Here is a 9489-nt window from a genome sequence, read left to right as displayed (position 1 = left end):
AAATTTAAAGCTTACACGTGACGTCATCATTTTACTCACATATTGGATTTGTATATGATGTGATTTGATAAATTATGTATTTTGATTTATACCAAATAAACTGAGTAGACTGACTTTGTGTAGTTTTGTGAAGGATAAACAGGTTAGTCTGCATTAATGTGGTGAATTCAGAGTGTCTGTGGTGCTCATGGTCAGATTAAGGTTTACATCAAGTATAACAGAGATTAATTTGCATTTAAGATAATGATGTTTGGATTAATTAACTGAATTTTTCATATATACTGGTATAAAGACAAGTATATAGTATATTGTTTCAGTGTAGGGGATAGATAGCAGCCATGATAGCTTGTGAAACTGCTGATGTCTTGTTGAATTCAGTTGTGTAATTCCACAAGGAGCAGCAGGTCAGCTGATCACAGTCTAAACAGAAAATCTACTGAAGCTCACATTATAAATTATTGTGAGCTGTGATTCATTTCCCTGTGCTGAGACTCTACACAGATCTTAGGGTTCCCCCACTTGCTGAATCTCACTTTAAACCCTGAATGTTCTCATTTTACTGTTTAGGTCAGGGCTCCGGAGCCGCATGTTGCTCTTTAGTCCTTATAGTGCGGCTCCGCGTGGTTTGGGAAAATAAATTAGAAGTATTTAGCTGAAGTGTATTTTATTTATGTTAGTTTTTTTAACTTGTAGTTCTAAATTGGAAGATTATTGTGATATTGAAATATAAAAATAAAATTATATTCTATTATTTTTTCATCGCTCAAAATAAGCGTCACACTCGCGGAAGCCGGTATACCCGCCAAAACGCCATGCATTTATCAAGACTTTCAACCCCAGATAGGCCAATTATGGATCTTCGGATCCACATTATGTCAGCAGCTGTTCTCCACTGTGAACTATAAACAATGAAAGATGTTGGCAGATGTGTAAAAATAACTCAGTTGTTTGGTGGTGGCTTTGGCGGAGCTGCCACAAGAGGCCAGGTGGATGAGGGAAAGGGGAGGCAGGAGGAGGAGAGACCCAAGGCGGCCGCCGGTCCGAGTGTCAGGTGAACTGAACTTCAGGTAAGAAGTTATGACCTGCAGTCTCTCTGGGTCAGATATAAACCAAGTTTAGGTGCAGTTTATTTTCGTTATGCTGAGTTTTTACAGTCAGTTACAATAACTCGTACTGCGTGCTAGCTAGCATGACGGAGTTTCTATACAGCTGGGTGGGTGCTAGGATGTTACTGATGTTAAACTTTATTTAATTCATAAGGTTAGTTAGTAGAGTTGTCAACCGTCCCGTAAAAAACGGAATCGTCCCTCATTCAGAGAAAATATTACACGTTTGGTATTGAGCTGAAAAGGAACGCAGTTTGTCCTGGACTTCAGCTAGGATGAAAAAAGACACAAAGCTGGAGTTATTCTGCATCTTTACGCTGTCAGCTGCCTCTTCTTCTCTCATTCAATCATGAAACTGATCAATGATCAGCTGATCGGTATTTCTGGCGCAAGCCCTGTCTCTCGTTTGTTTATCGCCCACTTTGCGCCAGAAAGAAGAAACCAGCAGATGTCGCACTAAACAACAGCTGCGCGTTTAAGCTTGATCAGCTGTTGTTAGAATTTATTTAATATTAATTTCTAGTATCAGTTGATGTTTGCTGGAGCCACAGCTGTAAAGCTGCTGGTCATGATATCGGTTTGTATATCTGGTGAGAGGGAAACATGAAGATGAAACCAGGAGACGTCCTTACTGAATCATCAGAGCTGAACAGGTGATGGAGAAACAGGTTTACCTTTTAGGTGACATGAATGAGTTGAAGTGAAGTTATGAACTGTTTCTGAGAGACAAATAACACCAGCATCCTTTTTTACACTGACAGCTGCTAACTGTGCAGGGGCGGGTCTAGCAAAGTTTTGCCAGGGGGCCAGGTAGGGCATTAACAGGGAAAGGGGGGCACAAAGAAATACTTTCTTATTCTCATTTATAATGTCTGGCTTTTAATAAATACTCTCCAAATCTTACAACCAAAGTTTTTATCTGATGTAAAATGTATAGAAATCATACATATACCAACAAGACTGTACATCACTGTCACAGCAGCGTTTCTTTTCATTCAAAGGCTTTATGGATTTTCCTGTAATACCTGGTGGGCCACGTCTCTAGCCCGGACCAATTTTTTGTCCCAGTTCAGCCCTGGGCACGACACGCAGTGAATTAATCTGAGAGGGTGCATTAAAAAGTAAATGGCCAGCGGTGCACATCGCAAATTAGCTCACATAGACACATTAGTTGTGCCTCTTCTTAATGACGGTCTCTCAGCTAACAACCCCAACTACCAGATTCAACTTGTAACTGGCTAAAAATCACTTAACCTACTGGTGAGAGGGACGTTGCTAGCTGTCAGTTTTTTCAAGCGATGTTGACATTTCCACGTTCTGACACTTCAAATGCTTCAGTAATATAGAGCGTTATTAAATTTATTGCTAATGCAATTATATGGCACATTGACTTCTGAGGAAATTTTAGATGGCACTCGTCATCAAAAAGGTTGCCTACACCCGATAGGCAACAGGAAATAGTACTTGAACTGCAGATTCATACATAACAGATTCAAAGTAAGGACATTCATTGGAATTAGAATTTAAAGTTAAGGATTTACTAATATCACATTATTTTTATCATTATTATCCTGTTAATATAGCACAAGGTTCTGTTTCCTTGTTAGTAGAATTATTCTTCAAAGAGCTACTTTTTCACTTTTTCACTTTGAGTATATTTCAGAGCAGGTACCTTTTTAATTTTACTTGAGTAAAAAAGTTGCTTCAGTACTTTCACTGGAGTATTTTTAAACAAAGTTATCTGTACTTCTACTTAAGTAAAGAAAATCAGCACTTTTACTACCTCTGGTTACTTGTTGCTACATTTACAGGCTTATCTGCCTCTGTCTCATTTTTTATTTTTAGAGTGTGTTGCTGTCGTCAATGTTTAAATGTATTTATGTTTAGGAAATGAAATTAAGTTCGTTGGAGAAAATATTCTAACCTTTTCATTGTCCTTTTGCTTTTTAGTGTCAGCGTCTTTCCCTGCTCGTTATTGCGTCATCCCTCATTCTTCACTGTGTGTTCTGTTTGCCAACTTGCCTGCCTGTTAGTTTTGCTTTCCCAGTTTAGCTAGTTTTCTGTTCTGTCTGCAATCCCACAATAAAGCCGTATGTTTTGAGTTCACTTTGCCTCTGCGCTTCCAGCTCTTGGGTCCACCATTCCTGCCTACCTTCACACAGCCATGACATGAGGTTTGCACATCCTTCCCTTTGGGAGTATCAATAGAAGGCACAGCATATATTTTCAATGCTGTACAGATAATACCCAACGTTATCTATCCATGGTCTGTGATCCTGAACTGCTGGAATATCTTAAACATATAAAGACCCGGATGACCTTCCTGATTCAACATCCTGATTAAAACATAGGTCATTGTACCCAGATCTTAAAATGTGCTCTAAAAATTATTTTGTTAGTGTACTACTTGCTCCTGTATTTTAAATTGCTATTAGTAGAATGTTGGTAATAAAATGAACTAGATGTGTCTGTTTTTAATAAATGTATAAATATTTCACATTTATAATAATGGCTTACACAGCAATTGGGAATACATTTCATTATAGTAGATGTATTTCTGAAAGTTAATAATTTTTCCAAAACTGTGAATTTAGCCGTGAGAATAAAGGTAAAAGTTAATGAGCAAAAGTATGTCAACAAAGAGATGTGTAATTGTACTGGGTCTTGGACCCAGGACCCCTGTAATACAGTTTTGTAGTTTCTGAGTTCCCTGAATTCAATTAGTCCACGATGGGTTTTTTTTCCAGCTTTCCCCTGTGTTCTCCTGTGTCAAGTTTCTCTGTTCATTACTTCCTCTTTTAATTGATTAGTTTTTGTCTCTTTAATTTAGTTTAGTTCCTGTCTGTGATTGTATTCATTCATTTCACCGGTCTTGTTTCCTAGCTGTGTCTCATTCCCCTGATTAGCCCTCAGCGTCTGGGCGAGTATTTAAAGTGCATATGTTCTCTGTGCGAGCGTCGCAGACGAGGAGAGGAGTAATGATAAAAAAGCCCAAAGAGATGGAAGTACTGAAGAGAAGAGGAATTAGAATCAGTGGAAGCAAGAAAGATTACATATATTTGAATGAGAGGGAGATAGAAGGTGGATCAGCTTAAATACCTGGGGTTGTGATGATTTAGATATTGTTAGTTTACAGCAACATTTGCCTCAAGACGCTTTATATTTGCTACTTTTAAAAAGATTTTTATATAAGTTTAAGTAATTGTAAGTGTAACTACTCTCAGACATGTTCTGAGAGTAGTCTTCGGTTATAGTTCAATAGTTTTAGTGCCAGTGGTGGGACAAAACTTTGTTTATTCAACACAAATGAACCCTGTTGTATACCTTAGAACTGGCTCAGTTTTTTGCATTCTCAAGCAAGCTGTCTCAGAACACAAGTGTATGCACAGCACTGTGGGGCTGAAAATGACAAAGGCCGAGCTATTAACATGCTGGCATGAATTCAGAAGGTATAGTATGGTGAAAGTTGTCCAAGAACTGCATCACGGATCTCCGGACACATAAGATAGAATTTGTTTATCATTAACATTTACAGCTTTTGGCAGTTCATCGTCTGAACTTTGGAATAAAACATATCCTGAGTCAGAGGAAGAAAAATACCATTTACCAGACTGACTGGCAACAAGGGAAGCAGAAAATCTGTCTTTTTGTCAAGAAGCTGTTTAGGTCCATTCACACCTGGCCACTGAATTAGGACTAATGTTGCAAGTGTGCGGTTTGACAATTTAAACAGAATGAGAGTAACAGGAAGTTAATGGCTCCAAAGTCATGATAACAGCAAATACCTAGATTACCTGTGCTGTTGCCCTTTACCCATCTGTAATGTGTTTTATTGGTGGACATACACTGATGCTTGGTGAATGTTGAGTGCTATAAAAGAAGAAAAAAAGTGGAACAAGATTTGGTACTTTTTCTACAGTTAATAATAATAATAATAATAATAATTTCTAAAAGTTGATTCTGTTCATCTGGAAATTTTCAGTGGGAGAAACGTTTTGTCGCTCATCCAAGTGACTTCTTCAGCCTCAGCTGACTGCAGGTTTCCCCAGTCTTATAAACAGTATATTTGCACTAAAACTAGCAGCACTGAATGAACAATGGGCTGGGAGGTCAGCTCCTTCATCATAATTATGACGCTGTTAAGTGCCAGGAGGATTGCCAGGTGAGCTGTGACGTCCAGAAGAATCAACTTTTGGAGATTTACTTACCTGGATGATTGAGCAAACATCAAGACAAAATAATAATAATGTAATGCTTTTATCATTTTCTGCTATTAGCTACACAAAATATTACAATATTAAGAGCAACCTGTTGAAGAGTAATACCAGATAAATAATAAAGTCAAATTCAACTTCATAGTGTTTTTCCTTTCTTTCTTTCTTTTTTAGCTCCTTCTAATTAAAACTTTTAAATAGAATTTCTTTGTTGAACATTTAAGAATACATAATAGATATTTATACAGTAATACATTGTACGTATATTTATATTTCCCAAATCACAAAGAGATAGTTGAAATCGAATAAAGGCTTTTGATTGGTCGTTATGTAAAATAAATAAATAAATAAAATATGTAACTTGAATACATAAAATCATGTACTTGTAGGATTAGGGCCACCGGGAGAAAAAAAGTGGGCACATCTTTTCCTCTTCTTTTACAGAATTCAGAGATATAAGTAAGAATTCTTAGATTAAGGTCACAATTTTCTTTCGTTTTTCTCAGAATTCCAACTTTAATCTAAGAATTCTGAAAACGCCGCACACGCTTCCTCGCTACGATCCGCTCTCCTCTGGGAGTTCAGAAAGCAGGGATGGATCTCTGTTAAAGGTGCGGCTGGCACGTCTCCATTTGAAGGCTGAAGAGAAGGCCTAGAACAGGCGGCTGAGCTAGAGTTCGAAACCAGAAGGCTGGAGATAGAGGCAGACAAAGCTGTAAGGCTGTGAAGGCTTGAGCTGGAGTCTCAGCCACAAGCCTCATCTGCCTCTGCTGAAAATCTCAGTTCCACCTCATCGTCTGCTTCTGCTTTCGATAACAATAATTGCATTTCTTTAGTGCCTGCTTTTAGTGAAGCTGAAGTTGATACATACTTTGCAGCATGTGAACGTATTGCTGGAAAAAGGGGACCCTCTTTGATAAGTGGTGCATTGCCTTAAAAGCAAGGACTATGATGCCCTGCGTGAGTCTGTAATGTGTTTTGTTGGTGTACATACACTGATACATACTTGGTGAATGTTGAGAGCTATAAAAGCAGAAAAAAGAGGAACCAGATTTGGTACTTTTGCAACAGTTAATAAAAAAATAATAATACTAATATTAATAATAATCTTATGCTTTTGTCATTTTATGCATAAGCTACACAAAAATATTACACATTATAACATTATGGACACAAAGTAAGAACAACCTGTTGAAGAGTAATACCAGATAAATAATAAAATCAAATAATAAAATCAAATTCATCTTCATACTGTTTTTCTTTTCCTTCTTTTTTTTTTTTTTTTAGCTCTTTCTAATTATAGGGACCAAAATTTTTAAATAGAATTTGTTTGTTGAGCATTTAAGAATATATAATAGATATTTATACAGTGTTGAGAGGAAATTATTTGAAGTGCCTCAGTTCTATGCTTTATATTAACTAAAATGCCATATAACCATATAGTGTAGTATTAAATGGACACGGCCCTGAAAAATAAAGGTATTAGACTACGTGTCCTTGGGGGGCAGAATGCTGTAGGCTCTTGCTCATGCTTGCCCGGGAAAAAGTAGATAACAGGGGAGCATCTTTGAGTAGAAAGTTACTGAGACACTGTTGTTTAGACTGGAGAGAGCTTCTGTAATAAAACTGTTGGGGGTCCACCACCATTTTGAGATGCACTGCAACGGGTCATGCAGGACGCATCTCCCTCCTAGAAGTAATTGTGTAAGAGAATAAAGTGTGAAATGGTCCACTGAGCAGTGTTTTGTCTTCTATCAGATTGAGGAATCAAAAGAACTCGGTGAAGTGTTGATATTTAACAACAATAATACATTGTACGTATATATATGTTTCCAGAACCACAAAGTGATAGAAGAAATCAAATAAAGAAGTTTTATTGGTCGTTATGTAAAAAATAAATAAATAAAATGTAAAAGTGAATATAATAAAATAAAGAACTCGTTAAGTAAAGATTTTCAAGAATATAATAAAATATGTAACTAATAAAATAATTAACAAAAAGTAAAATAATATTAAGAATACATGCTATTTATGAACAGTTAAGACCTTGAAAAACTTCAACTTGAATACATAAAATTATATACTTGTACTCCTTCCTCCCATACGGAAGGGGATTAGGGCCACCGTAAAAAAAAAGAAAAGAAAAGTGGACACGTCTGTTTTCTTCTTTTCCAGAATTCTGACTTTTTTTCTCAAAATTCTGAAAACGCCGCACACGCTTCCTCGCTACGATCCGCTCTCCTCTGGGAGTTCAGAAAGCAGGGATGGATCTCTGTTAAAGGTGCGGCTGGCACGTCTCCATTTGAAGGCTGAAGAGAAGGCCCAGAACAGGCGGCTGAGCTAGAGCTCGAAACCAGAAGGCTGGAGATAGAGGCAGACAAAGCTGTAAGGCTGTGAAGGCTTGAGCTGGAGTCTCAGCCACAAGCCTCATCTGCCTCTGCTGAAAATCTCAGTTCCACCTCATCGTCTGCTTCTGCTTTCGATAACAATAATTGCATTTCTTTAGTGCCTGCTTTTAGTGAAGCTGAAGTTGATACATACTTTGCAGCATGTGAACATATTGCTTGCGTATTGCAGTGACCTAGCGAGTCTAAATATGCGTACTTGTGCGTAGTTGCGTTCTCGTGTACTCCTCATACGTCATCAGTCGGAGACCAACTACTGTTTCAATTCAAAGTACGCATCAAGACAAGAACGCAAAACATTCCTGGACGTGTTTTATCGAGCATGCATCGGTGGTGACTTGTGTGGACTTGGTACAGCTAAATATCCCAGAATGCCTTTCTTCCACAACTCAAACGCGGCAATACAGTAGCGGAGAAGCGCAGCTAAAAAATGACTCTTTCTGGGTCACAAAATAAACGTTTACTTTTTTTCAGGCGAGAATGTAGCTGTGTAAACTTCAAATGTCTGCTCAATTTAACAAGACATCACATATTTCTAAAAATGCTCCCACGTTTTCGGAGGCCTCTGTTACCCACCAGCTCGATAGCTAGCCAGGGTTTCAACGCTCACTAGAGCCGGCGAGAACAGCAAACTCCCAGCACACTGTTTTCAACCCCCCCACAATCTTTCGCTACTCAGGTTAAACACGATATATAAGTCACTTAGATCACTTCCAAATGTTAATGTTTGGTTTATTTTAGTGTTTTATGTGTTCCTGAGTAAATTGGTTTGGGCCAGATTAAAGTTAAGCTTCATAACATAATAATCACAGTTAAATTAAGAGGGGATGGCAGTAAAAACTCTGGTGTTTCCAGAACCACAAAGAGATAGAAGAAATCAAATAAAGGCGTTTTTTTGGTCGTTATGTGAAAAATAAATAAATAAAATGTAAAAAGTGAATACAATAAAATAAAGAACTCATCAAGTAAAGTTTTTCAAGAATATAATAAAATATGTAACTGATAAAATAGTTAATAAAAAGTAACGTTATATTACAAATACATGCTATTAATGAACAGTTAAGACCTTGAAAAACTTAAATACATAAAATGATATACTTGTACTCCTCGAAACCAGAAGGCTGGAGATAGAGGCAGACAAAGCTTGAGCTGGAGTCGCAGCCTTATCTGCCTCTGCTGAAAATCCCGGTTCCACCTCATCGTCTGCTTCTGCTTTCACTATCACTAATTACCTGCTTTTAGAGAAGCTGAGGTTGATACATACTTTGCAGCATTTGAATGTATTGCTGGAAAATGTCAGATTCTCAGCAAGCCAAAGGGGTTGGTTTTGTAAAAGCTGAAGCCCGTAATGAGGTCCATGGTTGTGGTGGTAAGGTGCCAGACCCCTGTTTATATATATAACTTTTTCTGCTCTGATTTTATATTTTTTGTCTCATTTTAGATCAATTGTGTTTATACAGTATGTCAAAATGAAAACATAACTGTAACTTCAGACACGTGAGGTTGTGCTGAAAAGGATGACACCGAACAAGGCAAAATAAATATTTTTTAAAGGTAAAATGTGGAGGGAAAATCAAAAGTAGTTAAAATGGCCAATTATACCCTGGACCCCAGAGGGTTAAACGTTTTTTAAAGTAACGCAATAGTTGCTTTTCGAGTAATTAATTACTTTTAGAATATTGTAACTCAGTTACTAACTCAGTTACTTTTTTTGAAGAAGTAACTAGTAACTATAATTAATTACTTTTTCAAAGTAACTTGCCC

This window comes from Maylandia zebra, linkage group LG3 (genome assembly GCF_041146795.1).
Source record: "Maylandia zebra isolate NMK-2024a linkage group LG3, Mzebra_GT3a, whole genome shotgun sequence".
In the NCBI taxonomy this organism is placed as follows: Eukaryota; Metazoa; Chordata; class Actinopteri; order Cichliformes; family Cichlidae; genus Maylandia; species Maylandia zebra.
This window is presented reverse-complemented; position numbering follows the sequence as displayed.